The sequence below is a fragment of the Antechinus flavipes genome, chromosome 1 (assembly GCF_016432865.1).
Source record: "Antechinus flavipes isolate AdamAnt ecotype Samford, QLD, Australia chromosome 1, AdamAnt_v2, whole genome shotgun sequence".
In the NCBI taxonomy this organism is placed as follows: Eukaryota; Metazoa; Chordata; class Mammalia; order Dasyuromorphia; family Dasyuridae; genus Antechinus; species Antechinus flavipes.
Window position 1 is genome coordinate 247,245,396 of NC_067398.1, and position 20,198 is coordinate 247,265,593.

The following is a 20,198-nucleotide window of genomic DNA, read 5'->3' on the forward strand; positions in this document are numbered from 1 at the left end:
TCTTTTGTGCATTTGGTGGACAGTAGGACTAAACTTGGAGTAGTAAAAGAGGAGGTGTCTAAATGTCATTAATTGTTCTTGACTTGTATATGACCTCTTTTCAATAGGACACTCCATAAAGTACTAAAAATTACAACCAACAAAGCCTCTTTAGATCTGATAGTGAGACTCTTCCTAATTTTGAGGGGATGTCTAGGAGACTGCTTATTTCTGTTCTTGCTCATTTTAAAATATGCATTGCACATGAGGTTTTTAGACGCTAGGGGCTTTCATTCTGACCTAAGGTTTTTTGAACTTTCAGTAACAGATGCAGTAAGCTAAGGCGTTTCCACATGAATTGAAGGATAGATGTGATTAAAATAGATGTTAAAAATTGAAATTAGACTGAAGTTATGATCTAGTTCTTGTCCCGTGATATCATTAAATGGAAACAGTGAATCATAAATGAATATTTTTTGCTAGAAGTGGATGATGTGATCTATTTGACTTTTAAACTAGATAACCATAGTGTGAATAGGAATCTTAGGCCATGTACCCGTCTTTTTTAGGAAACCTAAGAATTCAGAATGTTTTCATTCTTGATGACATCTGTTGTTGCATCCTACCCTTTATTAGTAGGCAGCTTTACCCTTATTCATCTTTTCTCAATTAGGGAAAAACTGAGGAGTGGGACAACGATTGAGATGGATAAATAAAAGAATAATCAACTCTTTCTATATAAATAAGTCCTTGTTCATAGGCCATAACTTGTCTTTTCCAGCCCAATACTCTCTCTTCTTTTTAGTCTTTAACCTTGTCCTTGATCATAATAAGTAGACCTCCTAGGTTTCTTGGATTTGTACCACTGGAACAGAGTACTGTGTTTTATGTTCTTTAGTGGAAGTTTTAAGATAGTCTTTGCCCCACAAATGAAGAGCTTAGTGATGGCAGTTAAAGATTTTTCCCATGTCCACTCTTGAGTGGATTTGTTTACAAGGTGTAAGACATTCCAGCATACTGATGAATAATGGACTCACATAAATTGAGCTATGATTCTTTCTTTATAGAGTTTGAATTTATCAATCATGTCTGTGAGTCTTGTTATCAACTTGCTGTAAAAATTAGAGCTAATTCCTAGGAGATCAAAAATTGACAAATCCATAGTCTATGTTTGATATGTAGAATAGAGTATATGTAACACAGGGAAGCAAAGGGTCTATAACAGTAAACTCATGCTGAGCTATCAGCCAGATCACATAGGAAGTAGGTACTGAAAGAATCACATAGATCCATAAGATAATGTAGAGAATCAGTCATCAACTCTGCTCAGATGAAGAAAGATAGCAGCAGCCATTTTGATTACATCTGCTAGTGAGCTCAGCAGTAAAACTCAGCTAGGTTGGTGACTTAATTAATAGCTTAGGGCTTTGCTCCCAGGGCTTTAGAAACCCTTTGGAGTCCTAGTTGGTGTATGATGGAATCTATTACTCTCCAAAAGAAGACAGATGGATTAGTAATGATGCTAGATAGTCTTCTAAGGTGAGTTCTGCTTAGGCCAATATAGGTGATCAGGTCCAGGTCAGCCATGACTTCCTTTGGAATTTCAATAAATATTTCAACATAGTAATGGAAGGTGCCCACAGAAATCGAAAATCATGGGCAATAGTCAGTTGCTAATCTAACTTACCCAATTTGCAAATACTTCATCTGTTATATTCAACTCTCTTAATATTTGCTTTAGGTAGAGCATTAAAAATAGGGATGCTATTGAAACATAATGCCTTAGTGTATTTGTACAGGCAGCTGGAATACTAGAATGCTCCCTCATATTGGTTTATTGTAATTTGTGGTGTGCTTTGAAATGGTATGAGAGGATAATTCTTTTAACCACAGCTGCCCCCTTCTTAAGAACTCATCCTTTTGACTGGAGCTAGGTGAGAATAGTGAATTATGCTTTTCATCTCAAATTACTTGAAGGTAATGAGTAGTCCATAGAAAACTACAATGTTACCAAGTACAGTTTGCAGTGTAGTTAGCTGATAGATGGTACCAAATCATTGTGTCCCCCTATCAAAATGCTTTCCTACTGTCTGCCCACTCAGAAGATGAAGTGGAAAGGAATTGCCTAACAATGAAAAAATTAAAATCCAGAGAGAAAAGACACTGTTGCCTTTCACTATCAGGCACTCACACCTCATTCTACACATGCACCATTAGGACCAAATTATAAAACTGATTTAAAAACAATAACTACAAAAAACTCCAAATACATGTTTTCCAACTGTGATGTCTTATGAGGAAAAGCAGGAAATGCATTTTCTCTAGTTCCTTTACTTTTCCAAATCTCTTTCCTTGTCAGAATTCTCAGTATTAAAGTTTTCTATATATCTTATTCCCAACTGGACATCTCACCTCTAAAGAAAGAGCTATTACACACATGAATAGATCCTCAGTTCCTTCTTCAATAGATTTGACCTTGCTAATGTTCTCTTGGAAATGATGTAACTGAGAGGTGCTCCCCACATGTCACTTCCAAAGTCACAGATCCCAGTTTCTATGTTCGGTATGAAGGGAAATCTGTATCCCCTAATTCTCAAATATTCCAATTTTCTAAAATTCATAGTGAACTTACAAACTCCAGATAACTATCATTTATCTCTTAAAGATAACATACAAGAAAATCCTAGAACTGACAAAGATTATTGCAGCCTATAATCCAATATCAGTTTCCATAAAAATAGAACATTTCCCAAGAAGTTCCAATGTTCTCAAAACCCATTGCCTATCCAACCCACTCAGATCACAGATGCTACACAGTGAGTCATTTTTCAGTTACTGTTATGCAAATCCTCAATTACTGCTTGTTTTATTACTACTATTCTAACTTGCCAGTTAGAGCTAATGTCTATAACAAACTTGACTTCTTAAATTGACTTTTTAACTTGTGGGGTTCCAAATTTAGACATTTATCCAATTGAAACAAGTATTTTAATTCAATTATGTATCAAATATTTTAATTATCACATATCAATTAAATAAGGTCATGGGTTACTCCTAATTATTTACTTAATTACTCTATACAGGGTTGTGGAAATAGGCTAGACCCTTCTCAACTCTATATTGATTTAACCCACAGGATAATGGCTACCTCTCAGATGAAGTAGCCTTGTCTTTTTACCTAAACAATATGAATTTACACAATATAATTAATTACACTGGATAATTTTTAGAAATTTTGTAGAGTATTTTGAAAAATATAGTGTGTGTATGTGTATCTGTGTGTATTTAATTTCAATAGAGTTACAAAGTATTGGAACCAAAAAAAAAAAAAAAGCATCTTATCTTAATATTGACCTGGTTAACCTTTCCATATTATTTTGTGCTTTTGAAATAAAACACAGCTGTTTCAAAAGTTAGCCACTGTTTACTAAAATGTAAAGGACTAAATTAATCAGGTTGTATGGTGGTGAGGTCTCCCTCTTTAATTGTTATAGTGTTTTGTGGACATCATCTCCTTGTTGTCTGTACTACTCACTGGTAAATAGAAATGCTTTTGATTCTAGACTTTTAGGTTCTTCAGTACCCCTAGATCTGTTACACATCTGTTTGGTGCAATATTTCCAAAGGGCTTCCTGAAGAAACACAGAGCTTCCATATGTGCCATCTCAACCTCATCCGAGCAGTGTTCTCATTGCAGCAATGTCATAGCTAAAAGTGCTTTCTCTAGGTTTTACTTCTCAGAATCGTTTCCAGTGAGGTGGTGTCCATTGCTATTGGAAGGGCCCAGGAGGAAGGAGAGTGACCTGCTTACACCATATCTCCTGCAAGCTTTCACCTTCTCTTTTTTCTTCCTTTTTGGATCAAGGCTGTCAGACTTGTTTGTCCTGTCTTTGTCATTCACTATATAATTATGCTGTGGTGCAGCCTTATCTGTGCCACATGTCCACATCTATGTGTGTATGGTCTGATTTATGACCGTGCAAATCTGAGTACATTTAAACAACCTCTGCAATAGCCCTTTCTTTGATTTTTTTCAAAGTGATTCACCTCTTAACATAAGCACCATTCTGTGATGTTTTTGTCCTGCACTTCACCTTGCTACTAAAGAACTAAAGATTACTGATAAAGACATTTATCATTTCTCCGTCCATTTCTTAAAATAGGCAAATATTTTCATTGTTTTTTTTCCTTTCTCCAAGAGGAATGGCACTGGAGAAATCTTCCTATCCACATCCTCCTTCTGACTGTGCACCTAGTTTAAAGAAGAGGAAGACATTTGGAAACTTTTACTTTTAAGGGAATTTGAGATTATGTTCTTAGTGTGAAATAGGTGCCCCATAGCATAACAGGACTATTTATGTCCAGTGTGGACTAAACTCTGTTTTCTACTTTTATCTTATAGAGAGGAATATATTAGAATTAGGAGTTTTCTGCCATCATTTGTGCAGCTGGTTTCCTCAGGCATCTCCTTTCTGTATCTGACGAAATGAATTGTACTGGTTTGCAAAGATGATATAGTAGAAGTTGCCTTTTCCTTGCAGATGATGCCTCTCTAGGCCCGCCATATCCTTCAAGAATTATAGGCAGTAGAATAAAGTTGATCAGAACTCTGGGGAACAAGGTCTAGATCATGACAAGAATGGTGATCAGAATTTTTTCCCCCCAAAAGCTAGTAGCAATCTGATTAAAAGGGAAAATATGGGGGAGGGAGTACTGTAGGAATGCTGCAATGCTGACCCCTTCATATCCAAAGTGAGGCTTTTTCCTTTACCATCATAGAGTTAGTTCTGGCCCAGTGGACCTGAATCGTGAGGAAAATTGCTGCTCCTGTTTTCTCCCTCCTGGAAGATCCAGCTGCCAAAGAAAATAGGCAGGTGCAACCTGTTAAACATGCAAGCTTGTCGCCCCAAAGAATTGGTTCTTTCACAGGTTAGTCCCACTCACACATAGTCCTTTGAGTGTTGCAGGCTCTTAAGGTGATGATTTTTTTCTTTAGTTTTCTTTTAATCAGAAGGTTGCTGCTTATAGTAAAACCAAGGGGTTATGCCTACCCTAGGAATTTATTAGAAGAATATGATTGTATCTTTATGACTGGGGCCTAGCTATTCTATTCTCATGAGCAAGCAATTTTAAACAGTAACATAATTTATACTAATAAACAGGACTGGGAAAAGGGCAGCCCCTCGGCAGAGAGAGGGTATCAGTAGTGGATGGAAATGAAAATTGCTGTGAAAAGACACACCAAAACTGTAGACCTGATATTTTTAGTGTCCCTGCAACAATCCTTTTACTTAGAGTGAGAATTTCCGCTGCTTCTGCACTCGAGACAGGATTCACCAGATGTTAATAATGTGCTTATTTTCTCTAAGTGCTATTTTGGCACCGGTGTTAATTACAATTTATATTCTGCAGCATTTACACTGGGAAAAGAACCCACCCTAATAGTCCCCAATTGGCAGAGCTGGGCTATTAAGCATAGTACCATATGTTCTGAGCTGAGAAAAGCATGGGACTTAGAGCCTGGTCAGCATTAAAGCTCCAAAATGAGTTTTATTGTGTGTGTGTGTGTGTTTTTCTTTTATTATGGGGGTGCTGGGAAGTAGGGTGGAGGTGAAATGGATTGAGCATACTTTCTCCTCCCCCTTTTAAAATTTTATTTGCTATCTCCTACTTCAAGAGGATCTACTTTAGATTTCTCTACTTTTTAATCCAAAGGTTTGGTGTCATTGTGGCATCTCCAGTTTTGTTTTGTTTCTGAGTAGCACACTGCTCATCATTGTGCTGCTGGAGAGCTCACAAGAGGGATTAGAGCCTCTGGGTCCTAACTGCTTCAGGCTGGGTGACATGGAAATTTTCAGCCAAAGAAAGTTTGTGCATTTAAGGGCCCTTTGCTTTCCTATTCTGCTTGAGAGAAAGGGGGAAAGAGATTTTTAAATTTGATTAAAATTAATTTTATGTTCAGACTCAGAGAAGCTTGATTAAATATTCTTCCCACTCCATGGGAAGCAGCATGGTGCCATGGGAAATGTGTTTGATTTGGAGCTTGAGGATCTAAATCCTGGCTCTGCAACTTAGTACCCTTGTGACCTTGGACAACTTATTTATATCCACCTGAGCCTTATTTCCCTTAAGTGTAAAAATAAGGGGATTCTACTAGTCTTTTTTGCTGTAAAGTAGATTCTACTTCCAGGTTTAAATCCATGATTTTTTATTTTTATTTTTTGGTAAATGAAGCGTTTTGATTTGATAGCATGATAGTCCATGTCTCTTTTTAAGACTAAAATAATAAGGAGAGGCAACAGATAACTTCTTTTTGTTCCTCTGCATTTGATGCCCTTTGTTATGCATGAGCATCCTGATAGAAAGCTAGAGTGGTGAGGGCAGATCCTGATTCAGGTTCCTTGTTTCAGAGCTTTTATTTGGGACCCATTTCAGTAGTGACTTGTAAAGAACCTTGGAAACCTGATCTAAATTGGCTTCTCCCTCATCTGAGGCGCAGAATTCAAATCAGCATCTTACACTTTTAAAGGATGGTAAGGAAAAAGCATCGGCCTCACACTACATTGCTTCGGTTCCTTATGCAATAGAAATGTGACCTATAACAAATTCAATTCCCCTTTTAAAAAAACATCTTGGTCTCGCCTTGCAGTGCTGATTTTTCAGATCGTCAATCTCCCTTAACTGCTTCATGCTGGGACTTGTGTCTTGCTGTTGGCAGTGAGATGCCCTGCAGCTGCCAGTTCACAGGGTAAATGACTGAGAAAAGGTGATCCCTGGGGTGTAAAGGGTAAGAAGCTGCCACAGTGAGTGCCAAGACAGTTTTCAGAGAGGATGCTTAGGAGCAGAATCTTGCTCAAAATGAAAACGTGTGTACTCTGTGTGTGTGTGTGTGTGTGTGTGTGTGTGTGTGTGTGTGTGTGTATGTATACATGTGTGCGTGTGTGCATATTTGATGTAAGATTATTGAATTTGCTTTGAAGTGATTTCATTGTAAACTGAGACCAATACTACTCAGAGAAGAACAAGTTTTAAAATAAATGAATTTAAGATTTGATATTGAAGAAAAGCAAGCATCTTAGTTCTGTGATCTGTCAGCTAAACACTCCTTGTTTGATTAGATACACAAGCAGATGATTTCCATAGAAACCAATTGGGATGTGGTCAGAGAAGTTATGATTAATAAGAATAGGACACCGCCTTGGGCCTTATTTTAGTGGAGAAGAGAAGAGAAAAACTGGGGGGGGGGGGAAGGGGAATTAGTTCTTTTAGAAGTGGAGGAAACTCAAAATGGAAAATCCTTATTTCTTATATTAAGTTCTGAAAGCAGACTTTCTTTTCTTCCTGTCCCCATTTTTACTTGCTGCTTTTAGGATCTGAAAATTGCTAGGAATAATAATAAAAAAAGTTAATGGATGAGGCAAGATGATTAACATTGTTGCTGTTAGCAGCAGGATCCTGGCCATTTCAGCCATAAAACATGAAGCAAGGGAGACATTGACCTTTCTGCTGTTGAAATAAATGGAAAAGTCGATATCCATTGTTTTCAGTGGCATCGACCTTTTGACACCCCTATTTTCTCCCCACTTTTTTTTTTATTGACAGTAAAAGGGTGGAGATGAGGAGGGTCTGAGGAAGAGACAGTTGCACCAGTCATTGATCTCATTGAGGCCAGAGAATTAGAACTATCTGAGATCTGCAGAATACTAGACATGAATGGAAATTTAAAAACTGTAGATGTGACAGAGGGAGATCAATTTAGACTTAATTATCATATTTTTTCAGGCTCTTTTAGAAAAACACTCATGTAGAATTTTATGTTGTTATCATGAGGTCAAGGAACCTTTTTTTTTTTTTTTTTTCTCAGCAGTCCCACTGCTTCGAATTTCATCAGTGTACCGAGAATCATTGTTAAACCAGGCATTGCTAATTAGCTCTATGACAATTAAGTAATATAGCGCAATGCCATTAGGACATAAGATCAGTTTTTGAAGTTTGTCCTTTGAAGTGGAAGCTGGAACTCCACTTAAAGATGGTGGGGGGGAGGGGGGTTATATCTTTTTACCAAAATTTTAATGAGACACAAAAGCCTTGGTGACTGTGAGAATATACCTGAGTAGTTAATCTCAGGTATGCTCACTCACTCGGGTATCTTCCCTTATGCATATATGATCATGTCAGACTTGTGATTTTTGTACAATGATTGTCAATAGTGTTGATTTAAGTGGAGTGAAACTGGTTGCTTGATTTATCACTGTTCCTTTGTGTATGTGACTTTTACCAAAAAAAAAAAAAAAAAAAAAATTGTGTCCATTCATCATAGGGTGATTTAAGAAGAGACTTGAGATGTCAACAGTGTTACAATTTAAGGAGGCTCAAAGAGTCCTGGTTTATCATGTGATAAGGTGCTATATTATTAACAGCAGGAAACAGAACCTGTTTACAAGTGAGTGACAAATTCCTCAATTTTAATGACTCCATCTGTGCACTTGGTTTTACGCTTGTATTTTGCAACTGGATCTTTGTGTTCAAAGTATCAAATCACATATTGAATGTGCTATTTTCATGTAAATTTGTGGCATGTAAAAGATTTCAAATAAAGTGGAAAGGATTTTAAAAAGGTTACGTCGTGTCTTTTGCCCCATTTCTCAGAGGGGATTACTGGTGTTCAAATGAGGCCTTGTGAGTATAAATCAATTATCATCCATAGAAGATTTGTTGAAATTCCAACTCCATTGTATATGCCATCAGGGGCTGAATGAGATCTCTTGATCCACTTTTATAAAAAGGACCAGGCCAAACAATAGCCTGTTATATAGAGCTTTCTTCTATTCACCTGGTACACAGAATCACAGAATCTTGGGTTAGAAGGGAATTTGGTAGCTTTAGAGTTTAACTTGTAAGTGACCAAGAATTTCTACAACATCGCCAATAGGTAGTCATCCAGCTCCCATTTGAAAACCTCCCAAGATCCCATGGATCCTTTCTCTCTATAATTTATATCCATTGTTCCTAGTTCTGGCATTTGAGACCCAAGTATATCAAATCTAAACCTTCTTCCAAGGGATAGTCCTTTATCTGGACAACAGCTATCATGTTATCTCCTAAGTTGTCTTCTCCACAGGCTAAACATCCCTGGTTCTTTTAGTCTTCACTGTTTTGTGGACCAAATTCATTGTCACTGTCCAAGTCACCATCATCCAGCCCATCAGTTTTCTTAGAAAATCATACTCAGAAGTGAATACAGTGCTCTAGGCAAGGTCTTCCCAGAGCAGAGTACAGCTGAATTATCAAGATATTTGATTCCACAAACATCAGGCACCTATTTGCAAAACCCCTGTTGCTGAAGCTACTGAGGGAGCTAAGGTAATGAACTTCACAACCTCTGCCCTTAAGGAATTTACAATCTAGTAGGGGAGTTAAAACCTAAACAAATAATGATAATGCAGAGTAATAGAACTGCATAAGGGACGTATGGGGAAAGAGGTATGAGAATTCAAAGGAAGAAAAGATCTTTTTCTGGCTTGGAAGATCTGGGGAGGATTTATAGAAGTTCTGAGCTGGGCCTTGAAGAATCAGTAGGATTTCAACAGTCAATTATGAAGAGGGAAAAAGGCATTCTAGTACTGAGGAGCAGAGTAAGGGAAGTTTGCCTACTTCCCAGAAGCAGGAAACTATAGACTGTGTCTGAGAAATAGTATGTAGTCAGGTTTGGCTGGATGGTACAGTATATAAAAACTGTTACTTATATAGTTCTTTAATGTATGTAGACTGCCTTCCATACTTCATTTGAGCCTGACAATAACTTTTTGAGGAAAGCTCTATAGATATGGCCCTCATCTTATAGACAAGGACACACAGATCCTAAGGGAGGTTAGAGGATGCAGTGGCAGACATGTAGAATTTGAACCCAGGTCTTGATTTCAAGTTCAGTAGTAATATTAATAATAGTAGTAGATAAGGGCAGCTAGTTGGTGCAGTGGATAGAGCACCAACTCTGGAGAACTTGAGTTCAAATTTGACCTCGGACACTTAGCTATGTGACTGCGTCATCTAATACTGATTTCTTCCCCTCCTAAACAAAACAAAATTAATATTGTCAATATTAATAAAATAATAATATTAGTAGTGGTAGCAGCTAGCCTTTGTAGAATACTTTGAAGGTTTACAAAACCTTGGATTTCATTTGATATGCCATCTCTTTTTATACAAAAACTTTGTGAAGTAGATGCTATTATCCCCATTTTAATGATAGGGAAACTAAGGCAGATAATGGTGAAGTGATTTGTCTGGAATCACACAGCTATCAAATATCTGAGGCAAGATTTGAATTCAGGTCTTTCTGATTTTGAATCTAATGCTCTGTCTCCTGCCCTCCATCGAAGTGCTGGTGTTCTGGAGAATTATAAAAAGCTTGGCATGTTAGGAAGGGACCAGGTAACAGAGGGCCTTGAATGCTTAACCCAGGAGTTTAGATGTCATTCACTAGGCTTTGAAGGAGTTATTGAAGGATTTTGAGCAAAGAAAGATGAGTCTTTCAGGATGACTTTGGATTAGAGAAAAAAGAAGGAAAGATTGGTTAGGAGACCACTGTGGTCTAGGCAAGTTGTGAGAGGGAAGGGGCTTAAGTAGAATAGTGGCAATGGGGATAGAAATGTGTAGATGCCACTGAAAGGTAGAGGGACCACCTTGCCATGACTGATTCTGAGAGGAAGAATATAGAGGAGTTAAAATATGACTCTAATTTCAAGCCTGGATAATTAGCATCATAATTATATATTATTATTAGCAATAATAATAATAACAACCTTTTTATAGCACATTAGGGAAACAGAGGTTTGAAGGACTTAAGAGATGGAGAAGTTTCATACATAGAAATGGAAATGGAGCTTGCAGAAGAAGTCAAGGTTGGATATGTAAATTTGGGAGTCTTTTACAAAGAAGTGATAGCTTAATTTCTACAAGGTGATGGAATCTCTGAGAAAGCAAACCTAGAGGAAGAATTCCCAATGTTTTTCAGTCTTTGTACCCCTTAGTTTTCAGTAACCCTTCCTATATTCTTTATTTGATATGAATAAGTAAATAAGTTCTAGAGTTTATTATGCACATGACCATTAGAAATAAAATTAAGAGATTAAGTTTAATTTCAAAAGGATCATATTGTTACTAGATATTCCCCATACTCTTAAGAGAAGCCTCTTATACTCTCTGGGAGTATGAGTTACCTTAGGTTGGGTAGCCCTGCTGTGGGAAAAGAAGGAAAGAGAGAGCTGAAGGCAGAAAAATTGAATATGTACTAAACCAGTTAATCTCTGTAGGCCTGGTCCAACTCTACCATATAAACAGAATCATCACATGATTATCCCACTTTTGACCAAGAGCTGGGGAGGGAGGGAATTGAGATCTATTAGCTGAGAGCTAAAAAAAAAAAAAAAATCTATTCATTAATACAGTATTTCAGCAAGTGTCCTTCCCAATATAGGAAGGAGCTGACCATTCTCACTACTAAAGCTAAATGTGACAGCTGGGTGATATTAGATGGGAATTTGTGTAGTTGAGAGAAATTACAGCAGCCCTTACTTCAGAGACACATTTATGACTTGATCATTACAATGACAGATAAGAGTGAGGGAGAGGGGAGCCAAGTCTAAGAAATAACCATGAAATATGGCAAAATGGTGAAAGCATTAAGGGAGTGGGGGGGAAGTGTCTGAATCATAACTAATCAAAAGTCTCTAGGCCAGCACAATTGAATGAAGCATTGGCTAGATCTCTGTTTCTCTGCCATACCAAGTTTGACCCTGGATTTCTCCTTTCAGTAGCTTCATGAGGGCAGGAGAAAATAGTTCAGAAAGTTTCCTGGGGACCCTGCTGCCTAAATTGCCCAGGAAAGCAAACTGCTTGTGCATATAATGTGTGAAATATACATATATAAATATAAAATTAGTCTATTTTACACACACACACATGTCTGAGGGTAGTCTTTCTTCTACAGAGCACTTTATTTATCACAGTACACAAGCCCAGTAGGGTTACCTTAGTCATACTCTCAATTTTCTCAATTTGTATTTGCTTCTTGTACTGTTTTTGTTGTTGTAATACTTTTGCAGTATAAGTTTCCTTCTTTCTTCCCTCTCTCCCTCTCTCTCTTTTTTCTCCTTTTTTCCTCCCTTCTTCCCTCTCTCCTTCCTTCTTTCTTCTTTTCCTCCTTCCTTTCCTTTCTTCTTTCCTCCTTCCTTCCCTTTTTTTTTTCATTAAGAGTTTTCTGAACAATATACAAGAGTAAATACTTTTTCTAGTTTTTTTTCTTAATAAAAATTTTTTTCTAACTTCCTCCTGAGCCAAATCTGTCTTGTGGTAGAAGTAAAAAAGACAAGAAGAACCTCTAAGTTTTCATGATATTACCTGTAAAGCAGGCTTTGCAATGAAGATGCAACAATTCTGGAGATGTAGAGAAAAACGGAAAACAACTATCAAGAGTAAGTGGTAATAAATGCTTAACTATGTGTTTATATATGTATGTATACACACAATACGTATTTATGTATGCATGTGTATATATTACCTATAATTTTTAACACTATTAGAGTATCTCGAAGGACCAAACTGCATCAATTGATGTAATAATATGTTTTTTTAAATCTATAAGGCAAATAAAATAGAGGGTGAAAAATTGTAATGTATAATTAAAATAAAATTTTTGTGACTATTGATATACCTGATTCTTTTAATTTTGTACATACAACTTCCATTTTTTCCTGAATAATGAGCAATAATCTTAGAAAGTGAAAAGATTAGATATAGGGAAAGACCTTCAGTTTATTACCTACTCTGAAAACTGAGTCCCAGAGAGAATAAGTCTGAAGTCATAAAATGAGCTAGGTAGGGGTAGAAGCTAGAATAGAATCAGGTTTGTTTGTATAATTAAAAAGAAAAGCAAACTATATATAATCCCCAGATTTCTCTTTCAGATCTTTTATTACAGCTGATATCAAGGAGCAAGAACCACAGATATGGATTTTACATCCTCCTTGAAGAAACATTGTGATATGGTGGAAATAGTCTTAAATTGAGAGTCAATAGTCTTAAATTGAGAGTCAGTTAGTGAATCTGATTTAATTGAGCAATTCACTGAACCTCAGTTTTATCATCTATAAAATGGTCTGTAATAACCAAGATGATCTTTGTTTTCTCTTTTACCTCTAAAATCCTATAATCCAACCAGAGAAAGATCAAAAGTTACATAAAAGGAACAAGAGACCTAGATCATCCACATCCTTAATTAGCACCAGAATAATGAGTGTTAATATTATCCAAAGAAAACATTCCCCCTTAGAATTTATGTCTAGCCTTTAAGAACTTCAAAGTACTTAGTTCATGTAATTTTTCATTTATTAAGCAAGGAGGAAGTGCTGCTCCCACTTTATACTGACCAAAATAATGTATCCAGAGGTAAATGATTTACCCAAAATTATATAGTTGGTAGAACCAGGATTTAAATCCAAGTCTGCTCTCTCCTAAGCTACTTTTCTTTTTAAACAATAGATTGTTTCTGACCCCCTTCTCAAAGAAATGAGAAGTTGTTGTACTTTATATTTAAAGCCTGGCGTTAATAGAAGAAATGTTTATGACTTTGAGGGAATAGTGGTGGAGTATCAGAGCTGAAGATGGCAACAAGATTGGGGGAGGAGGGACTTACCTGCACAAAGCCCATTTTGCCCCTAGTTTGAGAATCCAAACCACATCTTCCTCACCTCTGGGTTCTCTCCCAAACTCCCTCTCTTGTGGAAGCCCAAGATTAGTCTGTGGAATGAGGAAGCCAGGAAGGGTGTGTGAGCCTGATGGCTGGGAGAGAAGGCGATGAGAGAGTCTTTATTGTGCTCCCCAAACCAGACAGCCGAATCATGGCGCTGGACAGGATGTTGACAGCTTCACAATATGGGTTTCTCTGTGTTTGTTTTGGCTACTTGACAATATTTCTGAGGGTCAGAAACCTCATACCTGCCAGATGGTGGTGGCACCCCTGGCCTGGATGATAGGTCTTTGTGCCCAGGGGTTTCAACAGGCGGTCTGCCCTGGAGCTTTCACCTCCACCCTCTGTTGTGCTCTTATACAGCCATTCTTTTGTATGACATGCAAATCCCCCTGGCCTGCTTTGTTTTAACCTGCCGTGGAGCTGGGACTACTACTTAATTCAGACTAGACCATGGCAGTTTTGCTGATGTTCTGTGTTCTGTGAGGGCCTGTGTTACAGGGAAAAAGGAGATCATGGTGCTGTCCTAAAGAAGACTGTAAATTGTAGGTAAGGGATATTTTTACAGGCATGTGGAAGCTTTCCCTGTAGGCAAGCACAAGCGAACTTGAAAATAGCTTGAGGACTCCACACTAAAGTCAAGGGATATTTTTCTTAATCATATTAGCTTCACAGTAGCCGAAGAGATGGCGGCATAGTTGTCTGATAAATTCATGACTCTCTAGACAACTCAACTGGCTTATCACCAACATGTAGTAACTTTGTGACCATCTGCACTGCCAAACTGGTTTGATTGTCAAAACTCATCTGATAATTTGCTTTCAGTTTAGCTGGGCAGTGTGGGATAGTGGGAAGACTTTGGACTCAGAGAACTCGGGTTTGAATCTTTTTTTGCTTTACTACATAATCTCATTATATTTTGGGGGGATGTCACCTTTCCTTCCATGGCTCCAATTTTCCCATCTGTAAAAAGAAGGGATTTTTAAAGGATACCTTTCTTTACATCCTGTTACCTTGGAGGATCAGAGGCTAAGATTAAGACTATCCTTTCCAGACAAAGTACATCCATTCATTTGTTCATTCAACTAATGTAATTGAGTTCCTACTAAGTGCAAGACATAGTAGTTGAGTACTGTGCATTTTGACAGTGATAAGTTTTTAAATGCTGGGCTCCATCTAAAATCTGGAGCTTTCCTCATTATTATTATTTTTTAACCATATTCCTCCTTTAATATTGTTGATGTAGTCTCTTTTTATTATAATCAATATGATATAAATGGCACCCAACTTAGAGCATCTTGATAAACTGGAACTTGCATTTCAAAAGAATAAACTCCTGACCTTAGTATTCAAGGTCTTCCACAATATGACACCATCTTATCTTTCTAGCCTTTATTTCGGCTTCACTTATTCCAATCAAACAGAGCTACTCTGTTCTCTCCCATTTTTTTTTTTTTTAATTTTCTCCTTTAAGGCTCAGATCAGATGCTATTGCTACCATGAAAAAAAGTAAAAGTGCAAATACTCTTACCTCAAATTTCACATGTAGAGAAGGTGAATTGATTATACCTTAATGCTATCCTCCCTGTTTCTGCACCAAAAGAACTAACTGGACTTTTCTACCACTTTTGTAGCTGACCCTGCCTATATGGTCTTCCCCAATTTGAATGCTCTTTGAGAGCAGAAATAGTCTCACTTTCTATTTGTATCTCTAGGGCTTAGCAAAGTGCTTGGTGCATAATAAAAAAAATATGACCTCAAGCTCTCTTTGATATTCAAGATGATTTCTACAGAAAAGGATTCTGTAGCTTTGTGTCCAAGAGGGAGTTGGGATATAGTATTTAGATCAGATAAAGCATTTATGAAGCACTTAAATAATATGCCAGGCACTGTGCTGAATAATGGGAATGTAAACCAACGGAAGGATGGTTCCTACCCTCAAAGGGTTTACATTCTAATGGGGGAAGACAACACATAAAAGGTTTCTAAAAAGAGTGTGTGTGTGTGTGTGTGTGTGTGTGTGTGTGTGTGTGTATTATAAAAATTTAGGAATAGAGCTAGGATAGAAAGGAACTTGTCTGCCTTGGACACTTCTTTAATTAGATATTCTAGGCAAGAATTCACCAATAATATAGGGGTTATGGGATGGAGGTATCTCCTGTGTATTGAGCAAGATAGAGATTAGAGAACAATTTAATAGTTTATTAAATGGAGAGATTTGCTGGAACCAAATGGATCCATGTTTGGTCCCAGGGCTGAAAGAGACTGTCGTCTTAAAAGAATCCAGCAGTGAAAGTCAGATACAAGATTCTTTTTTAAGGTAACAAGAACAATGACATAATGGGGGAGGTACCTGAAATGGGGATGACCTAATATGGGGAGGCACCTAGGATGACATAATGGAGGTACTAGAGAGGTTCCTGATATTCTAATGATGTCTAAAATGGATTAAGACCTTTATCCCATCAAGCATTAAGAGGGAATGGTTATATCCTGAGGCAGAGTAACTGAATAGAACAATTAGGGAAACTGGGTCAGGACATTAAGAGAACTGTGGCACAACATTCCACACACTCTCTCTTCTAACTATTCAAGTTATTAATTACCTTCCTATAGAAAGTCTCAGCACCATAATTTTGACCAACCTTATGTGAAGTAAATAGACCAAATACAAATCAAAAAAAAGCTAGAACAATGCAAGGACTTATGGCAAGGTCAAGTCTCTCCCTGATAACCCCAGAGTTAATCAGCAATACATAAAGCTCCTTATTGCAGTCATGTCAGGTCCCTGCAGTTGGGGAGTATGTGGACAGTTCACTGTGATTTAGGTCTGTGGTCGTTTGTGCATTTGACTCGGCCTCTGCTTACAGAGCAGCAGGGCTCAAGACAGTCATGCTGCCCATTCAGAGGGGCAACCCGCTCCAGGGGAGAAGGGTGAAGCTTGGAGTAGCTCCACCTGTCCCTGCCCAGAAAAACAGGTAGGGCTGCAGAAAGGATCAGATTTCTGAGCAGATTATGCAGTTAGACCAAGGCAGGCAAACCCCAAACTTTTGGAGGCCTGATACCAAACTGCAAGGTCCTTTTAAGTACGATGAAATACTAATTAAGGACTTGGGAAACAGATCACAGAGACTGCCAGTCCCAGAACAGGTGTCTGATTTCTGGTTGTTTCTAAAAAATAATCCCCCAAACTGGATCTGCCAGGGCAATTCAACAGAATAAGGTGTTCTAAGGTTAAAGCAAAACCAGCAAATCATAGTCCGGTAAATTTAAGCAAGGAGTAAAAAATGAAAAGGACTGTTTAAAAAAAACGAATATCCAGACACAACATCTAGTAACTGATAGATGACCAGACAAAATACTTATTTGCTCAAGTATTTAGGGTATAATGATTATAGATAACCAGATTGAAAATAGCAAGGTATGACATAATTGGATTGCATTAAGTTTGTTATTGATCATTGCTCTGATTATAGAAACAGTTACAAGAGGAAAAAATGCAGGGACATATTAACTACAAACCCAAGAAATTTTACCTCCAATAACAAATCCTATTAACCAAAGTTTCAAATAAATTCTAAACAGATATTTACCATAATCTTATATTTATACAAATCAGTTTGCTCCTTTTATCCAAGAATCAGGTAGCTACAACTTGATTTTAAAAAAATGTCTGGAACAGTTTAGGGAGTGGAGAGGATTCCACATGACTGTCCTTTCCCCCACTCCACCTCCAAAGAGGCAAGGGGGAGGGAAGGCAAATTAAACTGCAGCTCAGGCTAACTAGATGCTCCAGACCTGAAGGAAGTAGCAGAGAGCAGTGAGGGGGCAAGTTTAAATCTTCACCCTTGAAGACAAAAGATCCCTACCCCACCCAACCTTTAAAGTAGCATAAATCAATGGGGGGGAAGAGGGGAAGGGGAGATTCCATAAAACCAACATATCCAACAGAGTTGGATTAAAGCATAACTTCCAATGTTATAATATACATAACTGTGACTTGCCTACAATCACAAAACTAGGAAGAATTAACTGTCCAAGGCTGGATTTGAACTCATGTTCCCCTGAATCCAAGTCTGGTGCTCTGTCCACTGTGCCATCTAGCTGCCCACATGTAATTGAGAAAAAAAAAAAGAAAAAATGTTTAAAAAAAAAAAAAAAAAGAAAGAAATGACTATGACTGGGCCAGACAATTCTTCAAATGGAGCTCCTACATAGGATTACTAGTCAGAGGAGGAAACAAGGGTGGAATTTGTCCTTCATGAAATACTCTTAAGTGAACCAAATCAAGTACTCTGATAGAGCCCTATTTGGTCCATATGTTTTCGATGGAGTCTATCTTTGAACAGCAGGCTATGATAAAGTGCCAGGATCCTAGGATTCATGATCGCCCAGTATGGAAGTGCGTATATCCATGTGGTCTGCTTCACTAAGCTGGTGCCAATTCTCCAATTTAATTCTGTCTTAAATGTGCTAAGAATTTGGGCTGCTCTGGAGGACACCCAACCCCCAAACTGTCATGTGCCTTTTGAAGAGATTTTCTGAACTCTTATTCTTTTCCTTTCAGAAAGTGAGTAGCAGTGAGATTGAGGGAACAATTTATTTCAGTTCCAAAAGAACATGTGTGTATCTTAGCCAAGAAGGCTTCCTTACCGTAGTGCTTTGGAGCTCTCACCATCCTTGAGTATTGTAAATGACAGACACAGTATTCCTATGGTCTTTGGTCTTCAGAGTAATGTTAGCTAATCTGTGAAAGGCAGTAAGGGCATCGATGTAAAAATGTTGTAAAATATGTCCTGTAAAACAATACTACATTTTCATTTTAGAAACTTGGTCTACTTGATAGAGTGCTGGAAAGGCTTCAGATTAAATCTGATCTTCCATCCTATTTATGGCCATGGGAGGCCATGAAAAAATCACTTAGTCTTTCTTAGCCTCAGTTTCCTTATCTGTAAAAATGGGGTTATAATTAAGCCTATAGTTTAACAGCCACTTGAACAGGAGTTCTAAAACTTTTTTGTTATGGCCTGGACCCTCTGAGCAATCTGGCAAAGCCTATGGACCCCTTCTTAAAGAATGTTTTTAAATACATAAAGCATGATTTCAAAAGAAATCAATTATACTGTTTTAAGAAAAATTCATATACTCCAGGTTAAAAACCTTAGCAGTTTCATTCTTTGCAATTATATCATCAATTGTATTATCACTAGCTTCAACATAGTGCTTCCCACATAGTAACACTTAATAAATGCTTGTTGATTGATTGATTGACTGATAGTACCAGGATTGCTCTGAAACTCAAATGAGATAATGTACATAAAGAGCATTGGAAGCTTTAAAATGCTATATAAGTGTCAGCTTTCTAAGATTATGAAATTGCAGGCAAAGGACCTTCCCTGCATTGGTAGAAGTCATTCCTTCATTTGGGAGTTCCTCATACTAATGAAGCCACATGTCTAATTCCTATCCCTTTCTCTACCTCTTGATGACACAGAGAACTAAAAATGAATATAACTGAAGCTTCGAACATAGACCATTCCCCATTATTCTTCTCCTTCCCTTTCCATTGTGTAAAGAAAGAGTCCCCTATTCATAAGACACTCTTCATGTTAAAGGTCACGGGTTCTAGGTGAGACCAGTTGTCTTTTCATTGAAACTTGACCTTCAGAATGATCACTCCTTTGATTTTCTGTTCCAGGGGAAGAATGTGTAGAAGCAGTAGTATAATGGAATAAGTCTAAAAGTGCGAATTGAGAGAGAGAGAGAGAGAGAGAGAGAGAGAGAGAGAGAGAGAGAGAGAAAGAGAGAGAGAAGGAAGGAAGGAGGGAGGGAGGGAGGGGAAGAAGAAAAGAGGAAGGGGTAAAGAGAGGGGAAGGGAGGGAGGAAGGGAGGAGAGATGAAACTAATAGGGTTACTGAAGCTTAAAAAAAATAAGCCTTTATTTGTCACTTTTTAACTCACAAAAAAGAAGGCAAGAACATAAGACAAGGAATGAGGGGAAGAAAGATGCAGGCAGATTTCAGTCACTAACTAAGATATGACTAGCTCTTTGACAGGACAGGATACATCTACAATTAGGCAAGCAAGGTGCTTCTCAAGCTTTGAATAAGATATCTTCAGGCCATAGCAAGAAAAGAAGGATAATTCTTGTGCTCTAGAGTCCAGATTAGATCAGGCAGTTCCCACTTCTTTGGAGTATCCTGAAGTCTGTGCTTCATGGTCATTTAATGAATTTTATAGATAATCTCTCAGATAAAGATCTCATCTCAAATATATAGGAAACTGAATTAAATTTGTAAGACTATGAGTCATTTCCCAATTAGTAAATAGTCAAAGGATATAAACAGGCAGTTTTTGGAGGAAGGAATCAAAGCTATTTATAGTTACATAAAAAAAAAACACCTTAAATCGTTATTGATTAAAAAATGCAAATTAAAACAACTTTTGAGTTATTATTTCATGCCCAGGA

The 20,198-nt window shown here is 37.5% G+C and overlaps 1 protein-coding gene across 2 annotated transcripts in view; it reads left to right on the plus strand.

Annotated features, from left to right (window-relative positions):
- The window catches only part of FBXL18 (F-box and leucine rich repeat protein 18), a 166,448-nt gene that overhangs the window by 67,565 nt on the left and 78,685 nt on the right, over positions 1 to 20,198 (plus strand). The window contains exon 6 of one of the 2 annotated variants that reach the window (XM_051999934.1): positions 4,759 to 5,532. The exons of the other annotated variant lie outside the window; for it this stretch is intronic. The gene's annotated coding sequence lies outside the window, so the exon portion shown is untranslated. Of the gene's footprint in view, positions 1 to 4,758; positions 5,533 to 20,198 lie in introns of those variants that run through there. 2 annotated transcript variants of the gene reach the window in all.